We start from the raw sequence: 15,349 nt of genomic DNA on the forward strand, positions 1-15,349 counted from the left end.
TACCCTTAGCGATAGTAGTACTAGTAGTATCAAAGTAATAGTAGCAGTATAAGTAGTAGTAGATGTAGTAACAGTAGTGTTGTATTAGTAGCTGTAGTAGCAATAGTAGCAGTAGTAGTATGGACATATTGCTTTTTGGTCAGCTGAACATCCCCCTCATGATGCCTTTAAAGTATCAGCTTGATTCGAAAAACCTTTCCTAAGAGATTGCTGATACGCCCTTGTGACAATTTGTATGCACATAAAATGTTTTGATATAGTTCAACTCTCCCGTCAACTTTTGTTCAAATTTCCACTTATGATCATCAGCCTTAGTAGTATTCCCTACAGATACAGTAGTTGTATTAGCAGTAATAGCAGTGATAGTAGTAGTAGTAGTGGTAGTGGTAATAGCAGTAATAGTGATAGTAGTAGTAGTAGTAGTAATAGTAGTAGTAGTAGGCCTATTTGTTGTAATCGTAGTGGCAGCAGTAGCGCTCAAATATTGTATTTTTGGTCAACCTTATTATTCATCCCCCTTATCATTCCCTGAAAGTTCTAACGTAATACCCTCAGTCATTTCTAAGCTACACCCTTTTTGAAACCTGAATGCACATAACGTGTTTTGATTTAGTTCAACATTCCCCTATACATTCTCTGTAAGCTTCACCTAAATGTCTGAGTCTTTTCGAACACTAAAGCTCAAACACATCCCTTTCCAAATAACTAATACCAAATGCAAACAATGGCGAATTGCATAATCTATAGCCCTTGCCCCGAGGGCTTTTGGGGGGTTGATATCCCAGAGATAAACGTATAAGACTTTTTAACTATGTTGAACAAAATGGCTATCTAAAAATTTTGATTGGATATGCTTAGGAAATTAATAGACATGGGAGGGATACTGGTTGCCCTCCAATCACTTTTATAGGCAGCGCAATAGCGCTGCCTAAGTAAAGAACGATGTGGGCACAATGTTTTCTTTCTTCTTCTCCATACCCGGGCACTTCGTATCGAAGGAGTTGTCGTAGAAACTTTGAAAAGGGCTCATTCGATTGGAAATTGGAGTGGCTAGTGCCCTTTTTAATAGTCGAAATTGATTGGAGGGCAACTAGCCCCCCACGTCCATCATTTTCACAAACACATCCAATCAAAATTTTGAGATAGCCATTTTGTTCAGCGTAGTTGATTTCCAGATAGAAAATATCTTTTTGAGGAGGACGCTCCCCCACCCCCCCCCTCCCACCCTCGTGGCAAGGGTTTTAAGTTATGCCCTGGGGGCATATATGGTTTTTATAGGAGGTGTTGTCGTAGAAACTTCAAAAGAGGCTCATTCGATTGGAAATTCAAAGGACTACTGCCCTTTTTAATAGTCGAAAGTGATTGGAGGGCAACTAGCCTCCCTATATCGCCAACCTTTTCTCCAAACACATCCAATCAAACTTTTTAGATAGCCATTTTGTTCAGTGTAAAGAACGATGTAGGCACAATGTATAATTTATTATTTTTTTTTCTTCTCCATATCCGGGCACTTCGTATCGAAGGAGTTGTTTACGAAACTTATAAAAAGGGCTCATTCGATTAGAAATTGGAGTGAGTAGTGCCCTTTTTAATAGTCTAAAGTGATTGTAGGGCAAATAACCCCCCCCCCCCTACGCCCATCATTCCCCAAACACATCCAATGAAAATTTTGAGATAGCCATTTTGTTCAGCATAGTTGATTTCCAGAAAGAAAATATGTTTTTGAGGAAGACACTCCCCTAAAACCCTCGGGGCAAGGGTTGTAAGTTATGGCCTGGGGCATATAAGGTTTTTATAGAAGGCGTTGTTGTAGAAACTTCAAGAAGGGCACATACCAATGGAAATTTAAAGGTCTAGTGCCCTTTTTAATAGTCGAAAGTGATTGGAGGCCAACTAACCCCCCTCTCACGCCCACCCTTTTTCCAAACACATCCAATAAAAATTTTGAGATGGGCATTTTATTCAACGTAGTTTTAAGTTCTGTGAATTAGGTCTTTGAGGATGACAACCCCCTCAGAGCCCTCAGGACAAGGGTTGTAAGTTATGCCCTCGGGGCATATACAATTTTCATAGAACGCGTTGTCGTAGAAACTTCAAAAAGGACTCATTTCGATTAGAAACTTCAAAAAGGGCTCATTCGATTAAAAATTGAAATGGCTAGGGCCCTTTTTAATAGTCGAAAGTAATTAGAAGGCAACTAACACCCCTTCCACGCCCACCATTTCTCCAAAAACATCCGATCAAAATTTTGAGATAGCCATTTTATTCCACGCATTTAAAGTTCAGAAAATTATACCTTTGAGCAGGACACTAGTAGTGTGTATGTGCACAGTCTGAATTGCACAAGGAATTGCACAAGAATATACAGTACAGTTTCAAACTTACATGAAAATATACATTGAATTGCGCAAGAAAAACCCATGGCTGGTTTGGTGGGTATAATCTGGTTTGGTGGGTATAGTCTGGTTTGGTGGGTATAGTCTGGTTTAGTTTTTCAAAGAGAGTGAGTATTTGACATTTTTGCAAAAAGGGATAAGGAATTCGCAAATTGGACACTATGAACGATATTAATTAATGTTTTGAATAATATGAGTGTGAGTGATTCTAATTAGTGATTGGATTGTATGAAGGTGGAGAAAAAAAAGGATTAAACTGATTACAAGTTAAGGTAACCCCGAAGGGGTTGTTAACTCAGGTAATTTGTTATAAATTTGAAACAACATCAGTCTATGGAAATGGTTAACGACGACAGAATGACATTGTGAGTTGACCTAGCTTTACCTCTCCGATGTGTCAATTTTGGAGGGAAAATCAAAAATACTCAGAATCGAAAATAAATGGGATCTGTCTCAAGGGCAAGGCTCAGAGGCCCTTCGTTCCCCCATTTCTGAGGGCAGGGGAGGGGGGGGGGAGAGTCAATTTTGGAGGGAAAACCAAAAATACTCAGAATCGAAAATAAAGGGGATCTGCCTCAAGGGGAAGGCTCAGAGGCCCTTCGTTCCCCCATTTCTGAGGGCAAGGAAGGGGGGAGAGTCAATTTTGGAGGGAAAACCAAAAATACTCAGAATCGAAAATAAATGGGATCTGCCTCAAGGGCAAGGCTCAGAGGCCCATCCTTCCTCCATTTTTGAGGGCAGGGGGGCGGGGGAGTCAATTTTGGAGGTAAAACAAAAAATACACATACTCTAAAATAAACTGGATCTGCCTCCAGGGCAAGGCTCAGAGGCCTCTTCTTCCTCCATTTCTGAGGGCAGGGGGGCGGGGGAGTCAATTTTGGAGGGAAAACCAAAAATACTCAGAATCGAAAATAAACGGGATCTGCCTCAAGGGGAAGGCTCAGAGGCCATTCGTTCACCCATTTCTGAGGGCAGGGGAGGGGGGAGGGTCAATTTTGGAAGGGAAAACCAAAAATACTCAGAAAGTTCATTTTGAATTTCCTTCATTGAAATGCAAGAGTTGGAATATTTCAGTAGTGACTTGTTGTGCTTTACCTTGTCAAAGTTACATTCTCTTGATTTTTCAAAGTTCATTTTGAATTTCTCTCGTTGAAATGCGATAGTTGGAATATTTCATTAGTGAATTGTTGTGCTTTACCTTGTCACATTTACAATCTCTTGATTTTTCGATTTTCATTTTAAATTTATCTCGTAAAATACAAGAGTTTGAATATATGAGTAGTGTTTGTTGTGCTTTACCTTGTCACAGTTACATTCTCTTGATTTTCATAGTTCATTTTGAATTTCTTTCATTGGAATGCAAGAGTTGGAATATTTCAGTAGTGTTTTGTTTTGCTTTACCTTGTCACAGTTACATTCTCTTAATTTTTCAAAGTTCATTTTGAATTTCTTTCGTGAAATGCAAGAATGGGAATATTTCAGTAGTGTCTTGTCGTAGTTTACATTGTCACAGCTACATTCTCATGATTTTTCAAAGTTAATTTTGAATTTCTGTCGTGAAATGCAAGAGTTGGAATATTTCAGTAGTGACTTGTTGTGCTTTACCTTGTTACAGTTACATTCTCTTGATTTTTCGAAGTTCATTTTGAATTTCTGTCGTGAAATGCAAGAGTTGGAATATTTCAGTACTGACTTGTTGTGCTTTACCTTGTCACAGTTACATTCTCTTGATTTTTTGAAGTTCCTTTTGAATTTCTGTCGTGAAATGCAAGAGTTGGAATATTTCAGTAGTGTCTTGTCGTGCTTTACATTGTCACTGCTACATTCTGTTTATTTTCATACTTCATTTTGAATTTCTGTCGTGAAATGCACTAGTTGGATTGTTTCAATAGTGTCTTGTTCTGGTTTTACTTGTCCCAGTTACATTCTGTTAATTTTTCGAATTTCATTTTTAATTTCTGTCGTGAAATGCAAGAGTTGGAATATTTCAGTAGTGACTTGTTGTGCTTTACCTTGTCACAGTTACATTCTCTTGATTTTTCGAAGTTCATTTTGAATTTCTCTCGTAAAATGTAAGAGTTGGAATATTTCAGTAGTGTTTTGTTGTGGTTTACCTTGTCACAGTTACATTCTGTTGATTTTCATAGTTCATTTTGAATTTTTTTCATTGAAATGCAAGAGTCGGAATATTTCAGTAGTGTTTTGTTTTGTTTTACCTTGTCACAGTTACATTCTCTTAATTTTTCAAAGTTCATTTTGAATTTCTTTCGCGAAGTGCAAGAATTGGAATATTTCAGTAGTGTCTTGTTGTGGTTTACTTTGTCACAGCTACATTCTCATGATTTTTCAAAGTTCATTTTGGATTTCTTTCGTTGAAATGCAAGAGTTTGAATATTTCAGTAGTGACTTGTTGTGCTTTACCTTGTCACAGTTACATTCTCTTAATTTTTCAAAGTTCATTTTGAATTTCTTTCGTTGAAATGCAAGAGTTGGAATATTTCAGTAGTGACTTGTTGTGCTTTACCTTGTCACAGTTACATTCTGTTGATTTTCATAGTTCATTTTGAATTTCTTTAATTGGAATGAAAGAGTTGGAATATTTCAGTAGTGTTTTGTTTTGCTTTACCTTGTCACAGTTACATTCTCTTAATTTTTCAAAGTTCATTTTGAATTTCTTTCGTGAAATGCAAGAATGGGAATATTTCAGTAGTGTCTTGTCGTAGTTTACCTTGTCACAGCTACATTCTCATGATTTTTCAAAGTTCATTTTGAATTTCTGTCATTGAAATGCAAGAGTTGGAATATTTCAGGAGTGACTTGTTGTGCTTTACCTTGTCACAGTTACATTCTCTTAATTTTTCAAAGTTCATTTTAGATTTCTTTGGTTGAAATTGCAAGAGTTGGAATATTTCAGTAGTGTGTTGTTGGTCTTTACATGGTCTATTGTGAATTCTCTTGTTTTTTCTATTTTAATTTTGATTTTCTTTAGTGAAATTCTATAGTTGGAGTATTTAAGTAGTGTTTTTTTTTTATTTACCTTGTCACAGTCACATTCTGTTTATTTTCATAGTTCATTTTGAATTTCTTTCATTGGAATGCAAGAGTTGGAATATTTCAGTAGTGTTTTGTTTTGCTTTACCTTGTCGCAGTTACATTCTCTTAATTTTTCAAAGTTCATTGTGAATTCCTTTCGTGAAATGCAAGAATTGGAATATTTCATTAGTGTCTTGTCGTGGTTTACCTTGTCACAGCTACATTCTCATGATTTTACAAAGTTCATTTTGAATATCTGTCGTGAAATGCAAGAGTTGGAGTATTTCAGTAGTGACTTGTTCTGCTTTACCTTGTCACAGTTACATTCTCTTGATTTTTCGAAGTTCATTTTGAATTTCTGTCGTAAAATGCAAGAGTTGGAGTATATTTCAGTAGTGACTTGTTGTGCTTTACCTTGTCACAGTTACATTCTCTTGATTTTTTGAAGTTCATTTTGAATTTCTGTCGTAAAATGCAAGAGTTGGAATATTTCAGTAGTGTTTTGTTGTGCTTTACCTTGTCACAGTTACATTCTGTTGATTTTCATAGTTCATTTTGAATTTCTGTCTTGAAATGCAAGAGTTGGAATATTTCAGTAGTGACTTGTTCTGCTTTACCTTGTCACAGTTACATTCTCTTGATTTTTAGAAGTTCATTTTGAATTTCTGTCGTAAAATGCAAGAGTTGGAATATTTCAGTAGTGACTTGTTCTGCTTTACCTTGTCACAGCTACATTCTCTTGATTTTTCGAAGTTCATTTTGAATTTCTCTCGTAAAATACAAGAGTTGGAATATTTCAGTAGTGTTTTGTTGTGGTTTACCTTGTCACAGTTACATTCTGTTGATTTTCATAGTTCATTTTGAATTTTTTTCATTGAAATGCAAGAGTCGGAATATTTCAGTAGTGTTTTGTTTTGTTTTACCTTGTCACAGTTACATTCTCTTAATTTTTCAAAGTTCATTTGAATTTCTTTCGCGAAGTGCAAGAATTGGAATATTTCAGTAGTGTCTTGTTGTGGTTTACTTTGTCACAGCTACATTCTCATGATTTTTCAAAGTTCATTTTGGATTTCTTTCGTTGAAATGCAAGAGTTTGAATATTTCAGTAGTGACTTGTTGTGCTTTACCTTTTCACAGTTACATTATCTTGATTGTTTGAAGTTCATTTTGAATTTCTGTCGTGAAATGCAAGAGTGGGAATATTTCAGTAGTGTTTTGTTATGCTTTACCTTGTCACAGTTACATTCATTTTCATAGTTCCTTTTGGATTTTTTTTATTGAAATGCAAGAGTTGGAATATTTCAGTAGTGACTTGTTGTGCTTTACCTTGTCATAGCTACATTCTCATGATTTTCCGAAGTTCATTTTGAATTTCTGTCGTGAAATGCAAGAGTTGGAATATTTCAGTAGTGTTTTGTTGTGCTTTACCTTGTCACAGTTACATTATGTTGATTTTCATAGTTCATTTTGAATTTCTTTCATTGAAATGCAAGAGTTGGAATATTTCAGTAGTGTTTTGTTGGGCTTTACCTTATCAAAGTTACATTCTCTTAATTTTTCAAATTTAATTTTGAATTTCTGTCGTGAAATACAAGAGTTGGAATGTTTCAGTAGTGACTTGTTGTGCTTTACCTTGTCACAGTTACATTCTCTTGATTTTTCGAAGTTCATTTTGAATTTCTGTCATGAAATGCAAGAGTTGGATTCTGGTTCAAATCTGAAACTTTAGTCGTTTTTTGGATCAAAAAATAAAACTCTTTCTATAAAATCTGAGCTAAAAAAGGGTTTTTGACCGTAAAATCTAGTTTTTTTTTTAAGAAAATTATAGAAAATACAATTCGTTGGCTCAGAGGTGAAAATTAAGTCCAGTTATGGATCGAAAAATAAACAATCTCTATAAAATCTGAGCTAATAGGGGTTTTTCGCAGTAAACTCTAGTTTTTTGTACGAAAATTATGGAAAATACAATTCTCTGGTGCAAATCTGAAACTTTAGTCTATTTTTGGATCGAAAAATAAACTATTTCTGTAAAATCTGAGCTAATAGAGGTTTTTGACCGTTAACTCTAGTTTTTTTTTGTAAGAAAATTATGGAAAATACAATTCGTTGGCTCATAGGTGAAAATTAAGTCCAGTTATGGATCGAAAAATAAACTATTTCTGTAAAATCTGAGCTAATATGGGTTTTTGCCCGTAAACTCTATTTTTTTGTGAGCAAATTATGGAAAATACAATTCTCTGGCTCAAGTCTGAAACTTAATTCTATTTTTGGATCGAAAAATAAACTATTTCTGTAAAATCTGAGCTAATAATGGTTTTTGACCATAAACTCTAGTTTTTGTAAGAAAATTATGGAAAATACAATTGTCTGGTTGAAATCAGAAACTCTAGTCTATTTTTGGATCGAAAAATAAAACTACTTCTATAAAATCCGAGCTAAAAAGGGTTTTTTGACCGTAAACTCTAGTTTCTTGTAAGAAAATTATGGAAAATACAAATCTCTGGTTCAAATCTGGAACTTAAGTCTATTTTTGGATTGAAAAATAAAACTATTTCCGTAAAATCTGAGCTAAAAAAGGGTTTTTGACCGTAAACTCTAGTTTTTTGTAAGAAAATTATGGAAAATACAATTCTCTGGTTCAAATCTGAAACTTAAGTCTATTTTTGGATCGAAAAATAAAACCATTTCTATAAAATCTGAGTTAAAAGGGGTTTAGACCGTAAACTTAGTTTTTTGTAAGAAAATTATAGAAAATACAATTTATTGGCTCACAGGTGAAAATCAAGTCCAGTTATGGATCGAAAAATAAAGTATTTCTGTAAAATATGAGCTAATAAGGGTTTTTGGCCGTAAACTCTAGTTTTTTATAAGAAAATTATGGAAAATACAATTCACTGGTTCAAATATGAAACTTGAGTCTATTTTTGGATCGAAAAATAAAACTATTTCTGTAAAATCTGGGCTTATAAGGGTTTTTGACCGTAAAATCTAGTTTCTTGTAAGAAAATTATGGAACAATACAATTCTCTAGTTCAAATGTGAAACTTAAGTCCAGTTTTGGATACTCATAATGATGAGGACTGATGATTCTAATTCAATATTTTTTCCATAAAAACAGACTGTTTTTTTTTAAACTTCGAAATTATTCAACTTTATTTATTTTTTATCTTTTTTTTGTACGTATCTTAAAATGACAAAATATGCCTACGGCTCTAACAACTGTACTCTATTATTGGTCAGAGATACGATGTGGCTTTCCCATTGGTATTCTATGATCCGGTTATTGAAACTACCTAGTCTATTGCATGTATTAAATCAGAACGTAACGTAAGCTCGCACGTAAGCTCGCACGTAAGCTCGCCTAAATTAACCTTAAAAAATGAAATAAAGCTATGTCGACTTTGCATATTTTATTCAACATATCCAACAAAGGATTTTACAGAAATAGTTTATTTTTCGATCCAAAATAGAATTAAGTTTCAGATTTGAGCCAGAGAATTGTATTTTCCATAATTTGCTCACAAAAAACTAGAGTTTACTGCAAAAAACCCCTATTAGCTCAGATTTTATAGAGATTGTTTATTTTTCGATCCATAACTGGACTTAATTTTCACCTCTGAGCCTACGAATTGTATTTTCCATAATTTTCTTACAAAAAAAAACTAGAATTTACGGTCAAAACACTTTTTTAGCTCAGATTTTATAGAAATAGTTTTATTTTTCGATCCAAAAAAACGACTAAAGTTTCAGATTTGAACCAGAATCCAACTCTTGCATTTCATGAAAGAAATTCAAAATGAACTTCGAAAAATCAATAGAATGTAACTGTGAAAAGGTAAGGCACAGCAAGTCACTATTGAAATATTCCAACTCTTGCATTTCACGATATAAATTCAAAATGAAATTGGAAAAATTAAGAGAATGTAACTGTGATAAGGTAAAGCACAACAAAACACTACTGAAATATTCCAACTCTTGCGTTTCAATGAAAGAAATTCAAAATGAACTATGAAAATCAACAGAATGTAACTGTGTCAAGGTAAATCATAACAAAACACTACTGAAATATTCCAACTCTTGCATTTCACGACAGAAATTCAAAATGAACTTCGAAAAATCATGAGAATGTAGCTGTGACAAAGTAAAGCACAACAAGTCACTACTGAAATATTCCAACTCTTGCATTTCAATGAAAGAAATCCAAAATGAACTATGAAAATCAACAGAATGTAACTGTGACAGGGTAAAGCACAACAAAACACTACTGAAATAATCCGACTCTTGCATTTCACGACAGAAATTCAAAATGAACTTCAAAAAATCAAGAGAATGTAACTGTGACAAGGTAAAGCACAACAAGTCACTAATGAAATATTACAACTCTTGCATTTCAACGAAAGAAATCCAAAATGAACTTTGAAAAATCATGAGAATGTAGCTGTGACAAGGTAAACCACGACAAGACACTACTGAAATATTCCAACTCTTGCACTTCGCGAAAGAAATTCAAAATAAACTTTGAAAAATTAAGAGAATGTAACCGTGACAAGGTAAAGCACAACTAAACATTACTGAAATATTCCAACTCTTGCATTTCAATGAATGAAATTCAAAATGAACTTTGAAAATCAACCGAATGTAACTGTGACAAGGTAAAGCACAACAAGTAACTACTGAAATATTCCAACTCTTGCATTTTACGACAGAAATTCAAAATGAACTTCGAAAAATCAAGAGAATGTAACTGGGACAAGGAAAAGCACAACAAGTCACTACTGAAATATTCCAACTCTTGCATTTCACGACAGAAATTCAAAATGAACTATGAAAATCAACAGAATGTAACTGTGACAAGGTAAAGCACAACAAAACACTACTGAAATATTCCAACTCTTGCATTTTACGACAGAAATTCAAAATGAACTTTGAAAAATCAACAGAATGTAACTGTGACATGGTAAAGCACAACAAGTCACTACTGAAATATTCTAAATCTTGCATTTTACGACAGAAATTCAAAATGAACTTCGAAAAATCAAGAGAATGTAACTGTGACAAGGTAAAGCAGAACAAGTCACTACTGAAATATTCCAACTCTTGCATTTCACGACAGAAATTCAAAATGAACTTTGAAAAATCATGAGAATGTAGCTGTGACAAGGTAAACTACGACAAGACACTACTGAAATATTCCCATTCTTGCATTTCACGAAAGAAATTCAAAATTAACTTTGAAAATTAAGAGAATTTAACTGTGACAAGGTAAAGCAAAACAAAACGCTATTGAAAAATTCCAACTCTTTCATTTCAATAAAAGAAATTCAAAATGAACTATTAAAATCAACAGAACGTGACTGTGTCACGGTAAAGCACAACAAAACATACTTACTTTTACTTAAAGCTCTTGCTCGGCAGCGTCGCCAGCGTAGAGGGAACCAGTCGTCAGCGCCGTCAGTCTTCTCCAGAGTGGTCGGTTCAGGGAGAGGGTTGTCACTTCAGCCGGGTTGATGTTTCTGGAGGCGAGCCGATCACGGATGACGTCCACCCATCTGGTGCATGGTCTTCCCCTAGGACGCCTCCAGCCGTTTGCAGCTGGGTCGAAATCGAAGATGAGCCGGGCGGGTGTTCACTACTGAAATATTGGTGCGCCGGTGCGGGCTGGACACTACTGAAATATTCCAACTCTTGCATTTCACGACAGAAATTCAAAATGAACTTCGAAAAATCAAGAGAATGTAACTGTGACAAGGTAAACCACGACAAGTCACTACTGAAATATTCCAACTCTTGCATTTCAACGAAAGAAATTCAAAATGAACTTTGAAAAATTAAGAGAATGTAACTGTGACAAGGTAAAGCACAACAAGTCACTACTGAAATATTCCAACTCTTGCATTTCAACGAAAGAAATTCAAAATGAACTTTCTGAGTATTTTTGGTTTTCCATTCCAAAATTGACCCTCCCCCCTCCCCTGCCATCAGAAATGGGCGAATGAAGGGCCTCTGAGCCTTCCCCTTGAGTCAGATCCCGTTTTTATTCGATTCTGAGTATTTTTGGTTTTCCCTCCAAAATTAACTCCCCCTCCCCCCTGCCCTCATAAATGGAAGATGAAGGGGACTATGAGCGGGCCTGAGGAGGAAGCTTCCGGTTTATTTTTAGTCATTGCAATTTGTGTTTTACCTCCACAAACTAATCCACCTCTCTTCCGCTCGACATCCTGGAAGACCGAGGGGCCTTTAAGTATTGCCCGTGAGGCAGGCCCTAGTTAATTTCGTTTATTAGCATTTTTTATTTTCCCTCCAAAATTGACTCCCCCCCCTCCCCTGCCCTCAGAAATGGGGAACGAAGGGCCTCTGAGCCTTCCCCTTGAGGCAGATCCCATTTATTATCGATTCTGAGTATTTTTGGTTTTCCCTTCAAAATTGACCCACCCCCCCTCCCCTGCCCTCAGAAATGGGGGAACGAAGGGCCTCTGAGCCTTCCCCTTGAGGCAGATCCCATTTATTTTCGATTCTGAGTATTTTTGATTTTCCCTCCAAAATTGACACATCGGAGAGGTAAAGCTAGGTCAACTAACAATGTCATTCTATCGTCGTTAACCATTTTCATAGACTGATGTTGTTTCAAATTTATAACAAATTACCTGAGTTAACAACCCCTTCGGGGTTACCTTAACTGTTAATCAGTTTAATCCTTTTTTTCTCCACCTTCATACAATCCAATCACTAATTAGAATCATTCACACTCCTATTATTCAAAACATTAATTAGTATCGTTCATAGTGTCCAATTTGCGAATTCCTTATCCCTTTTTGCAAAAATGTCAAATACTCACTCTCTTCGAAAAACTAAACCAGACTATACCCACCAAACCAGACTATACCCACCAAACCAGATTATACCCACCAAACCAGCCATGGGTTTTTCTTGCGCAATTCAATGTATATTTTCATGTAAGTTTGAAACTGTACTGTATATTCTTGTGCAATTCCTTGTGCAATTTGGACTGTGCACATACACACTACTGACAATCCCCCCACAGTCTGCAATGCAAGGGTTATAAGTTATGTCCTGGGGGCATATAAGTTCTGATTGAAATCTTTGTCGTAGAAACTTGAAAAGGACTCATTCGATTGGAAATTCAAAGGTCTAGTGCCCTTTTTAAAAGTCGAAAGTAATTGGAAGGCAACTAACGCCCCTTCCACGCCCACCATTTCCCCAAACACATCCAATCAAAATTTTGAGATAGCCATTTTGTTTAACACAGTTTAAAGTTCAGGATGTTATACCTTTGAGCAGGACAATCCCCCCACAGTCTTCAGGGCAAGGGTTATAAGTTATGCCCTGAGGGCATATAAGTTTTTATTGAAATCTTATAAAATAGACTATTGAAAACAATAGTCTTCATTCTTTGGGCTGGCTAAACGAATCTGGAGAAGAACCCTCGAAGAATACAAGATGCAAAACCCTGCCGAAAATTCAGTCCGAAAGGAGGTGTTTCCGAAGCTATTGAAGCTCCTCTGGGATGAGCTGGCAAAGGATGACAATGTCAGCCTTCAAAATGGGTTCACAGCGTGCTTTGGCAGAAAGTGTTGGATCGAAAAAAGTCCCGATAGGCGATCAAATGACAAAATCCGCGAGGCAGTTGGTGATCCTGTCATAACTTCCTTCCAAAATAGGCGGCTTGTCAATCTTGGTACTGTGTCACGTAAGTGAATAAAGCTTAACAAGGCAACCGGAAAATCACTGGCTGAATCTAGTGACAGAGAAGATGAAGATCTTGAGGATTCAATGACGAGTGAAGTGAAATCTGGCAAAGCTAAAACGAAGCCGAATAAAGGAAAGTTAGCTGGAAAAAAGTTACAAGAAGTCCTGAATCTAGACTGCTCATATGGCGACGCATCAGACATCTTGCAGGAAAAACTGTGTGACGATTCCAGTGAACTTAGTTGGGATGAAGGCCAGAACAGTGAACATGAGAGTGGTGACAATTCTACTTGTAAGAAGGACTCAGGTCTCCCAATTAAACTGTCTGACTTCTATGGTGTGTTCGATGAGAAAGATTTCTACATTGGGCGAACAGAAGACTTTCCAGATGAGGGGATGGCGAAGTTAAAATTTACGGAACGTGTGAGCAATGCTCACTTCAGTTACAACTGGCCCAAGAAAGGTGATGTCAAGTGTTGTTGAAGAAAGATGTGTTTTCACTGGACCACTCGTTCGCAAAGGACATGGCCCCTTCCAAATGGCAGGGCACCGTGAAGTTACAAAGTCATACAAAAAAATTTCCAAAGAACCCAAATTCTAGCCTCCGGTTTTCCAGTATTTTTCTGCAAGTTTTGTTTTTTGACATGATCTTAGTCTAATTTTCTTAATTTTTCTTCATTTTGTTCAATATAAGGGACTTTTTTTACATTGAATCTTAGAGGAAAAAGTCTGTAAAGAAGTGGTTGTTCAAACTTACCGAAAGGATGGCCAACTTTGAACAAATTAGGAAACTACATGAACAGTATATAAAATAAAATAACATCGTTCAAAGTTGGACAAAGTATGAGTAACTTTAAAATCCATTTAGAAAAAAACATTATGGACATGTGGGAAGGGATAGACAAAATCCGTAACGTCCACCCTCTTCAGCGGTCAGAAATTCATATTGAAATGTGTTTCTAGGTTGTTATGTTACTATTTACAAAATTTATTGCAAAATAAAGGAGAAAAAGATTTACTTTTAGTTCAAAGTAACCCCGTTTAATGCCCTTTTTAATAGTCGAAAGTGATTGGAGGGCAACTAGTCCCCCTTACGCGAACCCCATCCTAATTTCCCATTATGTTTTTAGACTAAAGGTTGCCTTAAGATTAAATCAAATACTCTGTGTTAATGTCAAATACCTATAAGGCATCTCAGCCATCCCAAGTACGACGGAGGGTATTATGTTCAAACTTTCGGGGCTACTTCTGGTCTTAAAGTTTAACCAATTCAAAATAGCCTAAATGTATCCAAGCTATCAAATAAAGTAAACAAATTTTTTTTTGTGAATGGTGTCAAGTTTTCTATTTCAGGTCGACTAGAGGAGGTATTAAACTAAATTAAACACTACTATTTGTGCCCAGAATTTTAAAAGGGTTTATGTTGTTACAAATTGCTGAAAAAATTTCTCCAGCATACAAATAGTAGGTCAAACTATAAAGTCTTAAAAAAAAGAAAAGGTTTAAACTATTATTTTCTTTTACCCTGAAAAGACTATGTCAATATAAAACGAACATAATTAATTAAAAAAAACTGTTTGCACTAATTAAGTTTTTCAAAGAAAAGTAAAGAACTCCATTAAACCAAAAATGAGCAAAACTAAAATCAAATAATCTACCATGCGTGAAACTACCACAAATCAACATCGATAAATAAATGAAAGCCAAAACGAACAGAAATTACAATAAATAACCGAGTCAAACCTCAAAACGAGCAGAAATTAACAGGAGTAGGGCCTAAAACCCCTTTGCCTTCCCAAGGCAGAACATAATTAGCACTTTACTGAAAAAAAATACAAACGAATGTGAATTGTCAGTTTAATATTTATATACTTATATCTAGTAATCAAAATGTTAGTATTATTTGATTTATTAAAGTTATGAAAGTAAAATTTTTTATTTTTTTCAGTAAAGTGCAAATTATGTTCTGGCCTTGGGAAGGCATATGGGTTTTGCGCCCAACTTCTGTTAATTTCTGCTCGTTTTGAGTTTGACTCGGTTATTCATTGTAATTTCTGTTCGTTTTGGCTTTCATTTATTTATCGATGGTGATTTGTGGTAGTTTCACGCTTGGTAGATTATTTGATTTTATTTTTGCTCATTTTTTTGTTTAATGGAGTTCTTTACTTTTGTTTAAAAAACTTAATTTGTGGAAACAGTTTTTTTAATTAATT

The 15,349-nt window shown here is 35.3% G+C and overlaps 1 protein-coding gene across 1 annotated transcript in view; it reads left to right on the forward strand.

The window, feature by feature from the left end:
• The window catches only part of LOC148949024 (chorion peroxidase-like), a 244,987-nt gene that overhangs the window by 61,747 nt on the left and 167,891 nt on the right, over positions 1-15,349 (forward strand). The window lies entirely within an intron of this gene.

The sequence above is a fragment of the Artemia sp. Qi Xiang Cuo genome, chromosome 9 (assembly GCF_049724085.1).
Source record: "Artemia sp. Qi Xiang Cuo chromosome 9, ASM4972408v1, whole genome shotgun sequence".
Taxonomy (NCBI): Eukaryota; Metazoa; Arthropoda; class Branchiopoda; order Anostraca; family Artemiidae; genus Artemia; species Artemia sp. Qi Xiang Cuo.